Consider the following 22,471-nt stretch of genomic DNA (forward strand, 5'->3'; position numbering starts at 1 on the left):
TTCTCTTGTGACATCTTCAAATTGTCCACCACATGATTCCAAATCTGATGCAACCTATCCACCACAACATCCACTCCAGGACAGTATGAAGACTCCACCTGACCTGAGGAAAAACGAGGATGAAACCCTGAATTACAAAAAAAAGGCGAAACCAAAGTAGCAGAACTAGCCCGATTATTAAGGGCAAACTCGGCCAATGGCAAAAAGTCACCCAGTCGTCCTGATCAGCAGAAACAAAACATCTTAAATAGGTTTCCAAAGTCTGATTAGTGCGCTCGGTTTGGCCATTCGTCTGAGGATGGAAGGCCGACGAAAAAGACAAATTAATGCCCATCTTAGCACAAAAGGTCCGCCAAAATCTAGACACAAACTGGGATCCTCTGTCGGAAACAATATTTTCAGGGATCCCGTGCAAACGAACCACATTTTGAAAAAACAGAGGAACCAACTCGGAGGAGGAAGGCAACTTCGGCAAGGGCACCAAATGGACCATCTTAGAAAAACGATCACACACCACCCAAATGACCGACATTCTCTGAGAGACAGGGAGATCTGAAATAAAATCCATGGAAATGTGCGTCCAAGGCCTCTTCGGGACAGGCAAAGGCAACAACAAGCCACTGGCACGAGAACAGCAAGGCTTAGCCCGAGCACAAATTCCACAAGACTGCACAAAGGAACGCACATCCCGCGACAAGGAAGGCCACCAGAAGGACCTAGCCACCAAATCTCTGGTACCAAAAATCCCAGGATGGCCTGCCAACACCGAAGAATGAACCTCGGAAATAACTCTGCTGGTCCATCTATCCGGGACAAACAGTCTCTCCGGTGGACAACGGTCAGGTCTATCCGCCTGAAACTCCTGCAGCACTCGTCGCAAATCTGGGGAGATGGCAGACAAAATCACCCCTTCTCTGAGGATACCAGCTGGCTCTGAATCACCAGGAGAGTCAGGCACAAAACTCCTAGAAAGAGCATCAGCCTTCACATTCTTCGAACCAGGCAGGTATGAGACCACGAAATCAAAACGAGAGAAAAACAACGACCAACGAGCCTGTCTAGGATTCAGCCGCTTGGCCGACTCGAGAAAAATCAAATTCTTGTGATCAGTCAAGACCACCACACGATGCTTAGCTCCCTTGAGCCAATATCGCCACTCCTCAAATGCCCACTTCATAGCCAACAACTCCCGATTACCAACATCATAATTCCGCTCGGCAGGCGAAAACTTTCTTGAAAAGAAAGCACATGGCTTCATCACAGAGCCATCAGAGCTTCTCTGCGACAAAACAGCCCCCGCTCCAATCTCAGAAGCATCAACCTCGACCTGGAAAGGAAGGGAGACGTCTGGCGGACATAAGACCGGAGCCGAAGAAAACCGGCGCTTCAGCTCCCGAAAGGCCTCCACAGCCGCAGGATACCAATTAGTAACATCAGAACTAGTGTTGAGCATTCCGATGCTGCAAGTATCGGGTATCGGCCGATACTTGCTGTATCGGAATTCCGATACCGGGATTCCGATACTCTTGTGGTATCGGGTATCGGGTATCGCAACAACATTAATGTTAAAATGTGTAAAAGAGAGAATTAAAATAAAAAATATCGCTATACTCACCTCTCCGACGCAGCCGGGACTTCAGCGAGGGAACCGGCAGCGTTGTTTGTTTAAAATTCGCGCTATTACTTGGTTACGTGAATTCCCGGCTTGTGATTGGTCAGGTCGGCCACGTTGCCGGGACGCGGACCAATCACAGCAAGCCGTGACGAAATTACGTCACGGCTTGCTGTGATTGGTCCGCGTCCCGGCAATATGGCCGCCCTGACCAATCACAAGCCGTGACGTCACGGGAGGCTGGACACGCGCCAATTTTAAAGTGAGCGCGTGTCCAGCCTCCCGTGACGTCACGGCTTGTGATTGGTCAGGGCGGCCATATTGCCGGGACGCGGACCAATCACAGCAAGCCGTGACGTAATTTCGTCACGGCTTGCTGTGATTGGTCCGCGTCCCGGCAACATGGCCGACCTGACCAATCACAAGCCGGGAATTCACGTAACCAAGTAATAGCGCGAATTTTAAACAAACAACGCTGCCGGTTCCCTCGCTGAAGTCCCGGCTGCGTCGGACAGGTGAGTATAGCGATATTTTTTATTTTAATTCTTTCTTTTACACATTTATATGGTTCCCAGGGCCTGAAGGAGAGTTTCCTCTCCTTCAGACCCTGGGAACCATCAGGAATACCGTCCGATACCTGAGTCCCATTGACTTGTATTGGTATCGGGTATCGGTATCGGATTGGATCCGATACTTTGCCGGTATCGGCCGATACTTTCCGATACCGATACTTTCAAGTATCGGACGGTATCGCTCAACACTAATCAGAACCCTTCTTGGTCAAATCCGTCAATGGCTTAACAACACCAGAAAAATTAGCGATGAAGCGACGGTAAAAATTAGCAAAACCCAAGAACTTCTGAAGACTCTTAACAGATGTAGGCTGAGTCCAGTCATGAATAGCCTGAACCTTGACTGGGTCCATCTCAATAGCAGAAGGAGAAAAAATGAAACCCAAAAAAGAGACCTTCTGGACTCCAAAAAGACATTTTGAGCCCTTCACAAATAAAGCATTGGCACGCAGGACCTGAAACACCATCCTGACCTGCTTAACATGGGACTCCCAATCATCCGAAAAAACCAGAATATCATCCAGATACACAATCATAAATTTATCCAGATATTCGTGGAAGATGTCGTGCATAAAGGACTGAAAGACAGAAGGAGCGTTAGAAAGTCCAAAAGGCATCACCAAGTACTCAAAATGGCCTTCGGGCGTATTAAATGCAGTTTTCCATTCATCACCCTGCTTAATACGCACAAGGTTATACGCACCATGAAGATCTATCTTGGTGAACCAACTAGACCCCTTAATGCGAGCAAACAGATCAGATAACAATGGCAAAGGATACTGAAATTTGACCGTGATTTTGTTTAGAAGGCGATAATCAATACAAGGTCTCAAGGAACCATCCTTCTTAGCCACAAAAAAGAACCCCGCACCAAGAGGGGAGGAGGAGGGGCGAATAAGTCCTTTCTCCAAAGACTCCTTTATATAACTCCGCATAGCAGCATGCTCCAGCACTGACAAATTGAAAAGTCGTCCCTTAGGAAACTTACTACCAGGAATCAAGTTTATAGCACAATCACAATCCCTATGAGGAGGTAGAGAACTGAGTTTGGGCTCATCAAATACATCCTGGTAATCTGACAAAAACGCAGGGACCTCAGAAGGAGTGGATGAAGCAATTGACACCACAGGAGCGTCGCCATGAATTCCCTGACAACCCCAACTTGACACAGACATTGCTTTCCAATCCAAGACTGGATTATGAGTCTGCAACCATGGCAGGCCCAACACGACAACATCATGCAAATTATGCAATACAAGAAAGCGAATCACCTCCTGATGAACAGGAGTCATGCACATGGTCACTTGTGTCCAGTACTGAGGTTTATTCGTAGCCAATGGTGTAGCATCAATTCCCCTTAGTGGAATAGGGAATTTTAAAGGCTCCAAAACAAAACCACAGTGCCTGGCAAATGACAAATCCATCAGACTCAGGGCAGCACCTGAATCCACAAAAGCCATAACTGGGTAAGATGACAGGGAACAAATCAGGGTAACAGACAAAATAAACTTAGGCTGTAAAGTACCGATGGTGACAGATTTATCAATCTTTTTTGTGCGCTTAGAGCATGCTGAGATAACATGAGCTGAGTCACCACAGTAAAAGCACAACCCATTTTGCCGTCTATAATTTTGCCGTTCACTTCTGGTCAGAATTCTATCACATTGCATAGACTCAGGTGTCTGTTCAGAAGACACCGCCAAATGGTGCGCAGGTTTGCGCTCCCGCAAACGCCGATCAATCTGAATGGCCAGAGTCATTGACTCACTCAGACCTGCAGGCGTAGGGAACCCCACCATGACATTCTTAATGGCTTCAGAAAGACCTTTTCTGAAATTTGCAGCCAGGGCACACTCATTCCATTGAGTAAGCACCGACCATTTCCGAAATTTCTGGCAGTACACCTCTGCATCATCTTGCCCCTGAGAGAGGGCCAACAACGCTTTTTCAGCCTGGTTCTCAAGATTAGGTTCCTCATAGAGCAATCCAAGGGCCAGAAAAAACGCATCCACACTGAGCAACGCAGGATCCCCTGGAGCCAATGCGAAAGCCTAATCTTGAGGATCGCCACGCAAGAAAGAAATAATAATCTTAACTTGCTGAACAGAATCCCCAGAGGAACGAGGTTTCAAAGAAAGAAACAACTTGCAATTGTTCTTAAAATTCAGGAACCTAGATCTATCTCCAGAAAACAACTCCGGAATAGGTATTCTAGGCTCTGACATAGGACTGTGCACAACAAAATCCTGAATACTTTGTACCCTTGCAGCAAGATGATCTACACTGGAGGCTAAACTCTGGATATCCATATCAGCAGCTGTACTCAGAGCCACACCAAGATTAAGAGGAGGAGAGAAGCCAGACACACAGCAGCTAGACACACGGCAGCAAAAAAAAAAAAATATATCTCCAAGCTTCTTTTCTCCTGCTTCTGCCATGCAATTAACACTTTACGGGCCGGCTGTACTGTTATGATCCTAGTGGCAAGGATCGCAGGTCGGACTAGCTAAGTAACTGAACAAACTACTAGCTCTGGGGAAGTGGTAACTAGATTGACCGCAAACTGATCCTATCCGCAAACAACTATAGGCAGCCGTGGAACGTTACCTAAAAAATCCTAGACGTCTCGTCACGGCCTGAGAAACTGACTATTCCTGAAGGGAAAGTAAGTCCTCACTTGCCTCAGTGGAAGACCCCAAAGATATAGAATAGCCCCCCACAAATATTAACGGTGAGTTAAGGGGAAAGCACAAACGCAGAGATGAAATCAGATTTAGCAAATGAGGCCCGCTAATACTAGATAGCAGAAAATAGGAAGGAAACTGTGCGGTCAATAAAAAACCCTATTCAAAATATCCACGCAGAGATTGCTCGAGCTCCCGCACCAACTAACGGTGCGGGGGAAGCAACTCCGTACCCCAGAGCTTACCAGCAAAAATAAATCACATGTTAGCAAGCTGGACTAGACTCATCATACACAGAAATCATATTGCAGGCAGATGAGCAAAAAATATTCAAACAGAACTTAGCTTATCCTGAAGAGGCAGAAAACGAGATAATCAGGAGTAATCAGAATAGCACTGAATACATTGACAGCCGGCAACAAGTGGAAGTGAAGCAGAGCTAAATAGGAGCCTCCCTGGTGAATAACGAGGCAGCTGATCCAGCAGACCCGCAGGATAATAAACCAAACCACCAGGGGGAGCCAAAAAACCAAAGTCACACAATACCATCTGTGACCACAAGAGGGAGCCTGAAAACGGAGTTCACAACAGACAACGTGTTCGAAACAAAAATTAAAGCTGTTGAGAAAAGGGCTTGGGATTCTTTTAAAGAAGTGTTGAAGAAATTTCTAGGTAACAACAATGATCCAAAATTTAAGTCCATCATGGAGAACATGCTGAAAAGTTACCAAGTCCTGGGTTATCTGATGAATTTGACGTTACATTTTTTACATTTCCATTTGGAGTAATTTTCTGAAAACCTTGGTGCTGTTATCGAAGAGCAAGGAGAAAGATTTCACCAGGATATCAAGGAGATGGAATGACGATACCAAGTTACATGGAATGTGAACATGATAGGAAAGTACTGCTGGATGCTTCACAGAGAAGATCCTTAGGCCTTCTATAAGAGAAAAGGTATCAAGGGAAAAGGCACAAAAATACATTTCCAATAAAGTTGAAGACTGAATGTTCAATAGATATTTTATATATAATATTGTGTACATTTTTGACTACAATATTTTTCTTGTTCATCTCGCTTGTACGTAATTTAACGTACGTTTTGTGCAAAATCCACTTGTGATAGTTAAAAATAGATGTGTTTTTTTTTCTAAATCAGGGCATAAGAAAATATAAGGGTCAGTCATTGGATACGAAAACAGTTTCATAAATCCAAATTTTGCATATCTGTGTAATCGGGCTTGTTGGAGCGCTCAGAGATACACACAGAGCCAGTAACTTCTGTAATTTGTACAGCTCCATATGTTCTTCGGCATCGAGCACGGGTACAGATTCTTTCTTCCATAATATTCACTCCTCCAATTTGTGAAAACACCAGATTAAAACATGTAGTTAAGAAAAAGGCAAAGGCTGCACTGTGTTTGGGTCTTTAAGGCAAAGATGTGTATCTCAGCCTGAAATGTGCTACAGCAAGTTGACCTGAGGTGTACCTAAGTCTACAACATGAAACTGACCAAAGGCTCAGATGTGATGTGAATGCAGACCAAGCATGTGTGACACTTTTGCACAGAGACACTCCCCACCATATAATGCTTCTACATTATATTTAGATGAATATTTAATGTATTTAGTTAAAAAATATATAGATTTTCACAACTTTTCAGGAATCTACTCGGCTATATTTGACTTCTTCAGCTCTATCGGGATGTTACCTAGCATTGAAAACGAAAACACATTACCTCTGAAAAACGAGCAAAGCAAGAACATAATTGATGTAATCAGAGAAAGGGAATATTGGAAAAGAGTAAATTGTACATTTCCTAAAATATTGCAAAATAAGCAGAAAAACCTAATGTACAGTACAGCAATGTGTGTAACGCCAGCACGGGCCAATCGTGTCCTGTGCCCCCTGTGTTCCACAGATCTTCCCTACTCACTGGGGAGGGAATCATTTAAGACTACACTTGATGTGGCCAATACATCAATGTCTCCTGGACTGGGCTTGAAATTAAACTCCTATGTAAAAATTTGAACAAAAATGAGATCGAAATTGGCAGGGGTTGAAGAGGGTCAAAGTCCTGAAAACATAAAGGTGGACTCTGCCTCTCTTTTGATTTATGATTTGTGAACTCTGCAAAAAAATGAAAGAAAATTAAAGGAACGCAATTGTGGGTTTTCTATAGATATAATGAATCATAATCTGTTGTGTTTGGCCCAATCATCGCCTTTTGGAGCATCTGGTTTCTATTCTCTACAAACAATTACTTTAACCCCCCATTAGTTATTATATTTTTTTCCCTCAAACATCACAAACCTCTGTCAGCTCTCGGAGGAGACACCGGAATAACTGATTGCGTGTGTGGTTTCTTCAGACGTGAATATACAAATCTGTTTGTGTGTCTGTAGACAGCGGGTTTTATTGTTTCAAAATATTTTTCGGGCAGATTCCACACGCTTCTTCTTGCAGACAGGGACGGCTGCAGAATGTTTTCATTCTGAAAAAAAGGAAACAAAGCTGTTTTATGCCATGCTGTAGTTTCGCTCACAATAGGAGCGATGCCAAGAGCTCAGAATCTTGAAACTGGTTTGCGGAAATGTGGAGACTGAGCGGCTCCTTGCCTAGTTTTATTGGACTGTAATTCGCATATTTCACGTAGCAGCTTCTGCACGTCTATTGCTGATGGGGTGAAGAATCTGCGTCACGTTTCATCACTCACATTGGCGACTTTACTTCGAATTATTTCAGATTTTTTACTTACAGGGATCACTTACTGATGGGTCAGACCTGTGTTCCCCAAATAAGGGATCACAAGCTGTAGATAATTGTTAGGTGTACACGACCGTTTTACTCTCCAAAAATGGTCCGATTGTGCTGAGCCAATTCTAATCGGAGTCTGACTATTTTTTCTCGGAGGCAGAGAGACAAAAAAATAAGAGTTTTTCCATGTTCTCCAGATAGTCTGTGAAAATCGTACCACACTCAGATGTCATCCGAGTGCAGTCTGATATTTAACACAGACCTATAGACTTGCTTTAATCAGACACTTGGATAAAAATCTGAAATTTCACTGATTTAGTTTTTTTTTCTCTGACCATTTGGACATGTGCACAGCCCCACAGAATAACATGGGCACGAGTGCTATCCGTGAAAATCAAGGATTGCACCTGTCCGATGTAAACCGTCATGTGCACCTGCCCTAATACTGTGCACGAGTTGCACCAGTTACGGTGGGGAAAATAAGTATTTCATACACTGCCGACTTTGCAAGTTTTCCCACCTACACAGAATGGAGAGGTCTGTAATTTCTATCGTAGGTACACTTCACCTGTGAGAGACAGAATCTAACAATAAAAAAACAGAAAATCACATCGTAGGATTTTTACATAATTAATCTGCATTTTATTGCTTGACATACAGGTGATTCTCACAAAATTAGAATATCAAAAAGTTATGGTAATTTATTTCAGTTCTTCAATACAAAAAGTGAAACTCATATTATATAGAGTCATTACAAATAAAGTGACCTATAGCAAGTGTTTATTTCTGTTAATGTTGATGATTATGGCTTACAGTCAATGAAAACCCAAAAGTCATTATCTCAGTAAATTAGAATACTTTATAGCACCAGCTTGTAAGGATTTGATCACCGACCAACCAGCAAGAATTCTGCTCTCACAGACCTGTTAGTTTTTCTTTAAGAAGCCTCCTACTCTGCACTCATTACTTGTATTGCACCTGTTTGAACTCGTCACTCCATTCGCTTCACCATGGCCAAGACCAAAGAGCTGTCTGACACAGGGACAAAACTGTAGACCTGCACAAGACTGGGATGGGCTACAGGACAATAGGCAAGCAGCTTGGTGAGAGGCAACAACTGTTGGCACAACAGCTTTGACCAAAGTAAATAGGCATAGTAATGGTAATTGAGGAGTAAAAAAGGTAAGCACCAAACAAACGTACTACATTGCGTTCCTGCAATGACTCTTGCACAAGTTCCTTGGTCCCTGCACAGTCTATCCATTTAGCCTGAAGTATTCCTTTAATATGACCCATCCTTCCATTTGGCCTGCAGTATTCCTCTAATATGACCCATCCCTCCATTTGCCCTGAAGTATTCCTTTAACCCCTTCACGATATGCGCCGTACTAGTACAGCGCATGTCGTGTCTCCCCCTTTGATGTGGGCTCCGGAGGTGAGCCCACATCAAAGCAGGACATGTCAGCTGTTTTGAACAACTGACATGTGCGCGCAATAGCGGCAGGTGGAATTGCGATTCACCTGCTGCTATTAACTAGTTAAATGCCGCTGTCAAACGCTTACAGCGGCATTTAACTACCGCTTCCGGCCATAGGGCCGGAAATGCTCACATCGCCTACCCAGTCACATGATCGGGGGTCAGCGATGCATTGGCATGACAACCTGAGGTCTCCTTGAGACCTCTATGGTTGTTGATGCCGGCTTGCTGTGAGCGCCACCCTGTGGTCGGCGCTCATAGCAAGCCTGTAATTCAGCTACATAGGAGCGAACTGATGATCGCTGCTATGTAGCAGAGCCAATCAGGCTATGCCAGCTTCTAGCCTCCCATGAAGGCTATTGAAGCATGACAAAAGTTAAAAAAAAAAGTTTTAAAAAATATGAAAAAAATTAAAAAAATATAAAAGTTTAAATCACCCCCCTTTCGCCCCATTCAAATTAAAACAATTAAAAAAAAAATCAAACCTACACATATTTGGTATCGCCGAGTTCAGAATCGCTCAATCTATCAATTAAAAAAAACATTAACCTGATAGCTAAACGGCATAACAAGAACAAAATTCAAAACGCCAGAATTACGTTTTTTTGGTCGCCGCGACATTGCATTAAAATGTAATAATGGGCGATCAAAAGAACGTATCTGCACAAAAGTGGTATCATTAGAAATGTCAGCTTGGCATGCAAAAAATAAGCCCTCACCTGAACCGAGATCCCGAAAAATGGAAACACTACGGGTATCGGAAAATGGCGAATTTTCTTTTTTTTTTAGCAAAGTTTGGAATTTTTTTTCACCACTTAGATAAAAAATAATCTAGACATGTTTGGTGTCTATGAACTCGTAATGATGTGGAAAATCACACTGGCAGGTCAGTTTTAGCATTTAGTGATCCTATCAAAAAAGCCAAGCAAAAAAAAAGTGTGGGATTGCACTTTGTTTGCAATTTCACCACACTTGGAATTTTTTTCCTGTTTTCTAGTACAAGACATGCTAAAAGCAATGATGTCGTTCAAAAGTACAACTCATCCCGCAAAAAATAAGCCCTCACATGGCCATATTGACAGAAAAATAAAAAAGTTATGGCTCTGGGAAGGAGGGGAGCGAAAAACAAAAACGCAAAAAGGCTGCGTCTTGAAGGGGTTAATATGACCCATCCTTCCATTTGGCCTGCAGTATTCCTTTAATATGACCCATCCCTCCGTTTTCCCTGATGTATTCCTTTAATATGACCCAGCCCTCTATTTGGCCTGCAGTATTCCTTTAGTATGACCCAGCCCTCTATTTGGCCTGCAGTATTCCTTTAGTATGACCCAGCCCTCTATTTGGCCTGCAGTATTCCTTTAGTATGACCCAGCCCTCTATTTGGCCTGCACTATTCCTTTAGTATGACCCAGCCCTCTATTTGGCCTGCAGTATTCCTTTAGTATGACCCAGCCCTCTATTTGGCCTGCAGTATTCCTTTAGTATGACCCAGCACTCTATTTGGCCTGCACTATTCCTTTAGTATGACCCAGCCCTCTATTTGGCCTGCAGTATTCCTTTAGTATGACCCAGCCCTCTATTTGGCCTGCACTATTCCTTTAGTATGACGCAGCCCTCTATTTGGCCTGCACTATTCCTTTAGTATGACCCAGCCCTCTATTTGGCCTGCACTATTCCTTTAGTATGACCCAGCCCTCTATTTGGCCTGCAGTATTCCTTTAGTATGACCCAGCCCTCTATTTGGCCTGCAGTATTCCTTTAGTATGACCCAGCCCTCTATTTGGCCTGCACTATTCCTTTAGTATGACGCAGCCCTCTATTTGGCCTGCACTATTCCTTTAGTATGACCCAGCCCTCTATTTGGCCTGCACTATTCCTTTAGTATGACCCAGCCCTCTATTTGGCCTGCAGTATTCCTTTAGTATGACCCAGCCCTCTATTTGGCCTGCACTATTCCTTTAGTATGACCCAGCCCTCTATTTGGCCTGCACTATTCCTTTAGTATGACCCAGCCCTCTATTTGGCCTGCACTATTCCTTTAGTATGACCCAGCCCTCTATTTGGCCTGCACTATTCCTTTAGTATGACCCAGCCCTCTATTTGGCCTGCAGTATTCCTTTAGTATGACCCAGCCCTCTATTTGGCCTGCACTATTCCTTTAGTATGACCCAGCCCTCTATTTGGCCTGCACTATTCCTTTAGTATGACCCAGCCCTCTATTTGGCCTGCACTATTCCTTTAGTATGACCCAGCCCTCTATTTGGCCTGCAGTATTCTTTTAGTATGACCCAGCCCTCTATTTGGCCTGCACTATTCCTTTAGTATGACCCAGCCCTCTGTTTGGCCTGCAGTATTCCTTTAGAATGACCCAGCCCTCTATTTGGCCTGCAGTATTCCGTTAGCATGACCCAGCCCTCTATTTGGCCTGCACTATTCCTTTAGTATGACCCAGCCCTCTATTTGGCCTGCACTATTCCTTTAGTATGACCCAGCCCTCTGTTTGGCCTGCACTATTCCTTTAGTATGACCCAGCCCTCTATTTGGCCTGCACTATTCCTTTAGTATGACCCAGCCCTCTGTTTGGCCTGCACTATTCCTTTAGTATGACCCAGCCCTCTATTTGGCCTGCAGTATTCCTTTAGTATGACCCAGCCCTCTATTTGACCTGCAGTATTCCTTTAGAATGACCCAGCCCTCTATTTGACCTGCAGTATTCTGTTAGCATGACCAATCTTTGCCAAAAAAAGTTTACAATGCAACTAAAAGAGAAAAAACATTAGTTTAAAACACATCAAAAACATTTTCTTTGGTATGTCCAGGGTATCACAGTCCGAGACGGATATTCACAGACACTATGCTAGTAAAGCGCAAGTGTCTCTAACCTGCTGCATAAAAACCTTAATAATATACTAAACTTACTATCAATTGACATAACAGGTTTTAAGACTCAATAGACAATTATTGGTCTCGGCTTCAGAAAGAACGACAAAGATTTTGTTGCCAAAGGCAAAATTTCTTCCTGCAGAATGGCAAGAGAATTCAAAGTACTTTGCTAGGAAACGTCCTTACCTAGGAAAGGTTTATTAATAGGTATTGTCACTATAGGATGTTTGTCATATCCCTGCAAATAACAAAGAACTTTAATAGCAAAGGTATTTAAGTAACACGAAGTAACGGGAACACAATATACAACTGCAGCACGAGATCTCTAACAAGACACCGGGCCGCCGCTTCCCAACATTGTATCAACATGCACGTAGTCTGGTTTTAGCAAGCTATTTTTCTCTGAGCATCATTCAGGGACCTCGGTGTTTTAAAGATACTGCAGACACCTCGGTGAGACACTTTTGTGATGGTAATATATTCTTCGGATAGGCAGCATTGATTCCCATAAGCAAAGGGATTTGGATTTATATAGCATCTATACATTCCCCATATCCCAGAGCTTTTTAAAATACTGAAAGAAGAGAAAGACTAACAAAAGCAATAAGAAAATCAAGAGAGAGTGGGAGAACCGAAGAGAACCGGTTGGTTCTCGAGCGATGATACTGGATCCCATGATATATTAGTGTGAACAAATAAAGGAGTTAGAACATTTGTTTAATAACATTGCTCCTTTCTTCCAAAAACAGCGCCACAACTTCCAAAACTTTGGGTATTCTACGGCTTGTCAGCTGCAATTCCACACACAACCTGAATACAACGGTGGTGCTGATTTTGTAATTCTGTACATCCCCTTTGAGCGAATGTTCCCATGATACTTTTCTGCCAAAGACGTTTCCAGATCCACAATTTCTTCCCAATCTGCACGGCAGGTCACTTTACGCAGTCGATTCTTTCCACAGCGTATGGATCCGATTTGGAAAAATTCTCATCCACAATTTTGCTACTGTAATTAATACACAAAATGTTTTGTGTATTAATTCCGCTTTTGAAAATTTTCTGCATATTCGGCATGTGGGAACTTGACCTAAAAGTTTTTCCCACACCTACATTTGTGGCATAGCCACAGAATAAATGTTTACTGCATGCGGGTAAAGGAGAGGTTTCACAAGCGGCACAGGATCGAGGAACAATCAAACTAGCAAATGTACAGAAGAGGCAGAATCTTGCTTAAAAAAGCATATATATTTAAAAAAAAGAAAGAAAAAGTAAGTCATTTATAGAAAATAAAGCTAATCGGAACTTTTATAGTCACGGCAAAATGTTTGTTTTTTGCTGTTTTTGTTTACTAACAACATTTTTATTACCTCTTTTGACGTGTGCATCTCAATAAACGTAAAACAAGATTACACTTAAAGAGCAGAGACGAAACCTCACAAGTGTGCGCAGCAATTTCATGTGCAACCTACCTTTTAATGAGCATAATAATACGCTGCGATACGCTGATGCTCTGGGGACGGGGTGTGTTCTAATCTCAATGCAGCAATTACAAGAAGTAACAATTAATGGGCATTTAACACATGTAAACAAGTGCGGGATGACAGATGTTGCATGTTTGGTAACCATCTGTGTATTATTAGAGGCCACTAAACTAACCTTAAATAAAGGGGAAAAAAACTCACAACAGGAGCTGATCTAACATGAAAATGTATAGTAACAATTAAAGGGAAAGTATCATCAGAAAATTACCTATTGTTTAAAGCTAATTTTTATCATTACTGAGCCTCCAATTGTTAGTTCTGCAGCGATCACTTCTCAGCTGTTAATGTATGTGCAGAAAAGGGACCATGTAGTATACGGCTGTTTTTTCTAAGCAGCTACCCAGTCCATCTAATCAGTCGTCATGAGCAAAAAAAAAATCAATCCTCTAATGATCTTGATACAAAGTGATTCCTTAATATATGAAAGTTTCATGAAAAAAGTGGCAAATGTGCAAAAACCTTTATCTTAGTAATATCTGCTTCTATCTCCATTTATGAGCCAATTCTCCCCAGCCCCTCTTTCTGAAATCATCATTTCTCTGTTAAACCACACCCTGCTGAAAATAAGATGGACTGTCCGCTTACTGAGGGATCAGATAACAGTGATTGTCTGAAGTCTATAGACAGAAAAGAGAAAGCAGAGTGAAAGAGAGAGGCACAAGCAAACAAAGGCTAACATGACTGCTTTCTGGTAAGTGTTGTATCTCATCCCAAACTGGATTCACATTTACACTGCTCAGTACTGCTGTATAATGCCCTCTATGCTGCTGCTTCTGAACATGTGCTAAATGGAGACAGAAAAGCAGGAATACCACATGTGTGTGTGTGCTTTATCTGAGAGACAGCCTAGTAGCCAAGTATCCATCTCCTAGCTCAGAGAAATTAACTTGAAATTAAAGATAGAGTCAGCAAATGGGAAAACTGGTGAAATATGCAGATTACAAACCAAACCATAATTAGAGTTGGGAAAAATCAATTTACAGGACCCATTCCACTGGTCAAGTCAGTAATTTGTGGCTTCTGGACAGGAGCCCTGATAACCACTTCCTACCGCAAGGCATCCGCAGCTCTTCTTTAGATTAGTTGGCCTGGCACGTCACCATCATTCTGATGTGACGCATATTTGACATCGGGGCAGACTTGCTCACCAAAGAAATAAAACTGTGGATACTGGGAGGTAGAGGGTTGTTCTCAGGGCTACAGTACAGTGGCAACATGAAAAATGGTCTACTTCCATAGAATCAATTTCCCCAAATGTAATTATATTGGACAGAAAAAGAGTTATTCCTCATTTACTCACTGAAAAGTGGCCCGATAAGAGGCAAACTTTAAGTTTAAACAAACTTTGTTAACAGCTTCCTTGACCGTAAGGTGTTAACATAAATGTTGTGCCCCTAATGCGATATCTTGCACCTTACTCTTACCCTCTCCTGAACCGAAAACAAAGAAATCAGAGTTAACCATCTATTAACTTAGACGCATTAAGTACAAAATCAGAATATGACAAAACAACCTGGATAAGATGTCTGAATGGGCAAACACTTGGCAAATGAGATTAAATGTTGATAAATGGAGAGTAATGCATCTAGGATGGAGGACTCCTACATTAAATGGGAGTATACTCAGCACTACAGAATAAGAGAAGGACGGGCTATTCTGGTTACAAGTAAGCTGAGCAGCAGTACTCAATGTCAAGCAGCAGCCGCAAAGGCAAACAAGATTTTAGGGTGTACAAAAAGAGAGATCAAATCCTGGGATCCCAATGTATTGTTACCCCTCTATATATCACTTGTGAGGCCACATCTAGAATATGGATCCAGTTTTGGACTCCACATTTTAAAAAGGGTATTCAGAAGTTAGAGTCAGTTCAAAAACGGGCAACTAGATTATTACAAGGGATGGAAGGTCTCTCATATGATGAGAGATTGGAAAAGATGTCTCAGAGGATATCTCTTATATGTATAAATACATGTGTGGTCAATACACAGGACGGGCACATGACTTATTCCTTCCAAACACCATACTAAGGACCAGGGGGCACTCATTATGGGTGGAAGACAGGCGTTTTCGGCAGCTAAATAGGAAAGGGTTCTTTACAGTTAGAGCAGTCAGAATGTGGAATGCCGACCACAAGAGGTAGTAATGGCGGACACTAGAACAGCTTTAAAAATGGGCTGGACGATTTCGTCAATACACACCATTGTGGATTATAGATAATTTAGTGACTAAAATATATAATTGATGGAGAAAGGTTGAACTTTATGGAACTAGGACTTTTTTCAACTGATGTAACTACAGTATGTAAGGATTATTAATTTCAATCGAAAAGTTTTCATTTGATTGAATCTGCTTATCCAAGGGAAAATTCAGAGGAGACATGGGCTGCACAATCTCTGCAGAGGCAACATCTTAGCTTTATGTCCATTTCCACTCATGCCCTCACAGGCCTCCTGTCTAAACATTCTGACAAAGTTTATAATTATATATAATGAAGACCTTGGGGAGATGTTATTTTGCAGAGTGTGAGACCTTTTTTAATTTCTCTTCAGCACCCATGTAATTAGATTATTAATCAAAAGAAATCCTTAAAATAAACTCTTGTCACAAAATCTAATCAATACTGCAAAAGGACCGAATGTTCAAAAACAAGGGTTCTTGCATGTTGTAGAGCGGCTTCCTGCTATTGCTGCCATGTTGTTTTAAGTGCCTCTATTAGCTGGAAGGAGCTTTAATGTAACTTAAAAACAAATGGTATGATAAGAAGCTCTTTATTCTCGGTGTGAAACACTAAAACGAATAGAATTTAAGGGGTGAAAGTGTGTCCAGTGATTCATCCTTCCAGGAGAGATGAACAATCTCAAATTAATGTCAATCTTGAATTTTTTTTTACCTAATTAAAAAAAAACACAGGAAAATATAAATCTATAACTATTTAATAGCACAGTGCAGGTTACAAGCAACTGAAGTGAGATATGCATTAGTCACATGGCTAAGAAGTAGCTGTGATCAAATTATCAATTGTGGAGTAAACCACCGCTTGAGGTCAGGTGATATATGTTAATACATACCTTTTTCTGCATTTACTGTACATACATACATGTGCACCGTATCAGTTATCGATTAGACAAAATTTAGAAAATATCTTATATTGCCACATGAATAAAAACACTGCCCCTATGGACTACATTACAATTATTACAAAACTGTCTCAGATTTGCAAATATATAACTACTATAATACTGCCCCTACGTATAAGAATATAACTACTATAATACTGCCCCTATGTACAAGAATATAACTACTATAATACTTCTCCTATGTACAAGAATATAACTACTATAATACTGCTCCCTATGTACAAGAATATAAACTACTATAATACTGTCCCCTATGTACAAGAATATAAACTACTATAATACTGTCCCCGTGTACAAGAATATAAACGACTATAATACTGCTCCTATCTACAAGAATATAGCGACTATAATACTGCCCCTATATACAAGAATATAAAATACTATAATACTGCTCCTATCTACAAGAATATAGCGACTATAATACTGCCCCTATCTACAAGAATATAACTACTATAATACTGCCCCCTATGTACAAGAATATAAACAACTATAATACTGTCCCCATGTACAAGAATATAACTACTATAATACTGCCCCCTATGTACAAGAATATAAACAACTATAATACTGCTCCTATGTACAAGAATATAACTACTATAATACTGCCCCTATGTACAAGAATATAACTATTATAATACTGCTCCTATGTAAAGAATATAACTACTATAATACTCCCCCTATGTACAAGAATATAACTACTATAATACTGCCCCTATGTACAAGAATATAACTACTATAATACTGCCCCTATGTACAAGAATATAACTACTATAATACTGCCCCTATGTACAAGAATATAACTTCTATTATACTGCTCCTATGTACAAGAATATAACTAGTATAATACTGTCCCTATGTACAAGAATATAACTACTATAATACTGCCCCTATGTACAAGAATATAATAACTACTATAATACTGCCCCTATGTACAAGAATATAACTACTATAATACTGCCCCTATGTACAAGAATATAACTACTATAATACTTCACCTATGTACAAGAATATAACTACTATAATACTGTCCCCTATGTACAATAATATAACTACTATAATACTGCCACTATGTACAAGAATATAACTACTATAATTCTGCCCCCTATGTATAAGAACTACTATAATACTTCACCTATGTACAAAAATATAACTACTATAATGCTGCACTTATGTACAAGAATATAGCTACTATAATACTGCCCCTATGTACAAGAATATAACTACTATAATACTGTCCCTATGTACAAGAATATAACTACTATAATACTGCCCCTATGTACAAGAATATAACTACTATAATACTGTCCCTATGTGCAAGAATATAACTACTATAATACTGTCCCTATGTACAAGAATATAACTACTATAATACTGCCCCTATATACAAGAATATAACTACTATAATACTGCCCCTATGTACAAGAATATAACTACTATAATACTGCCCCTATATACAAGAATATAACTACTATAATACTGCTCCTATGTACAAGAATATAACTAGTATAATACTGTCCCTATGTACAAGAATATAACTACTATAATACTGCTCCTATGTACAAGAATATAACGACTATAATACTGCCCCCATGTACAAGAATATAACTACTATAATACTGCTCCTATGTACAAGAATATAACTACTATAATACTGCCCCCATGTACAAGAATATAACTACTATAATGCTGCTCCTATGTACAAGAATATAACTACTATAATACTGCCCCCCATGTACAAGAATATAACTACTATAATACTGCTCCTATGTACAAGAATATAACTACTATAATACTGCTCCTATGTACAAGAATATAACTACTATAATAATGCCCCCTATGTACAAGAATATAACTACTATAATACTGCTCCTATGTACAAGAATATAACTACTATAATACTGCTCCTATGTACAAGAATATAACTACTATAATACTGCTCTTAAGTGCAAGAATATAACTACTATAATACTGCTCCTATGTACAAGAATATAACTACTATAATACTGCCCCCTATGTACAAGAATATAACTACTATAATACTGCTCCCTATGTACAAGAATATAACTACTATAATACTGCTCCTATGTACAAGAATATAACTACTATAATACTGCCCCTATGTACAAGAATATAACTACTATAATACTGCTCCTATGTACAAGAATATAATTAGTATAATACTGTCCCTATGTACAAGAATATAACTACTATAATACTGCCCCTATGTACAAGAATATAATAACTACTATAATACTGCCCCTATGTACAAGAATATAACTACTATAATACTGCCCCTATGTACAAGAATATAACTACTATAATACTTCACCTATGTACAAAAATATAACTACTATAATACTTAACCTATGTACAAGAATATAACTACTATAATACTGTCCCCTATGTACAATAATATAACTACTATAATACTGCCACTATGTACAAGAATATAACTACTATAATTCTGCCCCCTATGTATAAGAACTACTATAATACTTCACCTATGTACAAAAATATAACTACTATAATGCTGCACTTATGTACAAGAATATAACTACTATAATACTGCCCCTATGTACAAGAATATAACTACTATAATACTGTCCCTATGTACAAGAATATAACTACTATAATACTGCCCCTATGTACAAGAATATAACTACTATAATACTGTCCCTATGTGCAAGAATATAACTACTATAATACTGTCCCTATGTACAAGAATATAACTACTATAATACTGCCCCTATATACAAGAATATAACTACTATAATACTGCCCCTATGTACAAGAATATAACTACTATAATACTGCCCCCATGTACAAGAATATAACTACTATAATACTGCTCCTATGTACAAGAATATAACTACTATAATACTGCCCCCCATGTACAAGAATATAACTACTATAATACTGCTCCTATGTACAAGAATATAACTACTATAATACTGCTCCTATGTACAAGAATATAACTACTATAATAATGCCCCCTATGTACAAGAATATAACTACTATAATACTGCTCCTATGTACAAGAATATAACTACTATAATACTGCTCCTATGTACAAGAATATAACTACTATAATACTGCTCCTAAGTGCAAGAATATAACTACTATAATACTGCTCCTATGTACAAGAATATAACTACTATAATACTTCCCCCTATGTACAAGAATATAACTACTATAATACTGCTCCTATGTACAAGAATATAACTACTATAATACTGCCCCTATGTACAATAATATAACTACTATAATGCTGCCCTTATGTACAAGAATATAACTACTATAATACTGCTCCTATGTACAAGAATATAACTACTATAATGCTGCCCCTATGTACAAGATTAAAACTACTATAATATTGCTCCTATGTACAAGAATATAACTACTATAATACTGCCTCTATGTACAAGAATATAACTACTATAATACTGCTCCTATGTACAAGAATATAACTACTATAATACTGCCCCTATGTACAAGAATATAACTACTATAATACTTCACCTATGTACAAGAATATAACTACTATAATACTGTCCCCTATGTACAATAATATAACTACTATAATACTGCCACTATGTACAAGAATATAACTACTATAATTCTGCCCCCTATGTATAAGAACTACTATAATACTTCACCTATGTACAAAAATATAACTACTATAATGCTGCACTTATGTACAAGAATATAGCTACTATAATACTGCCCCTATGTACAAGAATATAACTACTATAATACTGTCCCTATGTACAAGAATATAACTACTATAATACTGCCCCTATGTACAAGAATATAACTACTATAATACTGTCCCTATGTGCAAGAATATAACTACTATAATACTGTCCCTATGTACAAGAATATAACTACTATAATACTGCTCCTATGTACAAGAATATAACTACTATAATGCTGCTCCTATGTACAAGAATATAACTACTATAATACTGCTCCTATGTACAAGAATATAACGACTATAATACTGCCCCCATGTACAAGAATATAACTACTATAATACTGCTCCTATGTACAAGAATATAACTACTATAATACTGCCCCCCATGTACAAGAATATAACTACTATAATACTGCTCCTATGTACAAGAATATAACTACTATAATACTGCTCCTATGTACAAGAATATAACTACTATAATAATGCCCCCTATGTACAAGAATATAACTACTATAATACTGCTCCTATGTACAAGAATATAACGACTATAATACTGCCCCCATGTACAAGAATATAACTACTATAATACTGCTCCTATGTACAAGAATATAACTACTATAATACTGCCCCCCATGTACAAGAATATAACTACTATAATACTGCTCCTATGTACAAGAATATAACTACTATAATACTGCTCCTATGTACAAGAATATAACTACTATAATAATGCCCCCTATGTACAAGAATATAACTACTATAATACTGCTCCTATGTACAAGAATATAACTACTATAATACTGCTCCTATGTACAAGAATATAACTACTATAATACTGCTCTTAAGTGCAAGAATATAACTACTATAATACTGCTCCTATGTGCAAGAATATAACTACTATAATACTGCCCCCTATGTACAAGAATATAACTACTATAATACTGCCCCCTATGTACAAGAATATAACTACTATAATACTGCTCCTATGTACAAGAATATAACTACTATAATACTGCCCCTATGTACAAGAATATAACTACTATAATACTGCTCCTATGTACAAGAATATAATTAGTATAATACTGTCCCTATGTACAAGAATATAACTACTATAATACTGCCCCTATGTACAAGAATATAACTACTATAATACTTCACCTATGTACAAAAATATAACTACTATAATACTTAACCTATGTACAAGAATATAACTACTATAATACTGTCCCCTATGTACAATAATATAACTACTATAATACTGCCACTATGTACAAGAATATAACTACTATAATTCTGCCCCCTATGTATAAGAACTACTATAATACTTCACCTATGTACAAAAATATAACTACTATAATGCTGCACTTATGTACAAGAATATAACTACTATAATACTGCCCCTATGTACAAGAATATAACTACTATAATACTGTCCCTATGTACAAGAATATAACTACTATAATACTACCCCTATGTACAAGAATATAACTACTATAATACTGTCCCTATGTGCAAGAATATAACTACTATAATACTGTCCCTATGTACAAGAATATAACTACTATAATACTGCCCCTATATACAAGAATATAACTACTATAATACTGCCCCTATGTACAAGAATATAACTACTATAATACTGCTCCTATGTACAAGAATATAATTAGTATAATACTGTCCCTATGTACAAGAATATAACTACTATAATACTGCCCCTATGTACAAGAATATAACTACTATAATACTTCACCTATGTACAAAAATATAACTACTATAATACTTAACCTATGTACAAGAATATAACTACTATAATACTGTCCCCTATGTACAATAATATAACTACTATAATACTGCCACTATGTACAAGAATATAACTACTATAATTCTGCCCCCTATGTATAAGAACTACTATAATACTTCACCTATGTACAAAAATATAACTACTATAATGCTGCACTTATGTACAAGAATATAACTACTATAATACTGCCCCTATGTACAAGAATATAACTACTATAATACTGTCCCTATGTACAAGAATATAACTACTATAATACTGCCCCTATGTACAAGAATATAACTACTATAATACTGTCCCTATGTGCAAGAATATAAC

The 22,471-nt window shown here is 38.9% G+C and overlaps 1 protein-coding gene across 2 annotated transcripts in view; it reads right to left on the reverse strand.

The window, feature by feature from the left end:
• The window catches only part of TSHZ3 (teashirt zinc finger homeobox 3), a 167,311-nt gene that overhangs the window by 124,634 nt on the left and 20,206 nt on the right, over positions 1-22,471 (reverse strand). For both annotated transcript variants that reach the window (XM_077288727.1, XM_077288726.1), the window contains exon 2: positions 7,180-7,360. The gene's annotated coding sequence lies outside the window, so the exon portion shown is untranslated. The remainder of the gene's footprint in view (positions 1-7,179; positions 7,361-22,471) is intronic.

The sequence above is a fragment of the Ranitomeya variabilis genome, chromosome 2 (genome assembly GCF_051348905.1).
Source record: "Ranitomeya variabilis isolate aRanVar5 chromosome 2, aRanVar5.hap1, whole genome shotgun sequence".
In the NCBI taxonomy this organism is placed as follows: Eukaryota; Metazoa; Chordata; class Amphibia; order Anura; family Dendrobatidae; genus Ranitomeya; species Ranitomeya variabilis.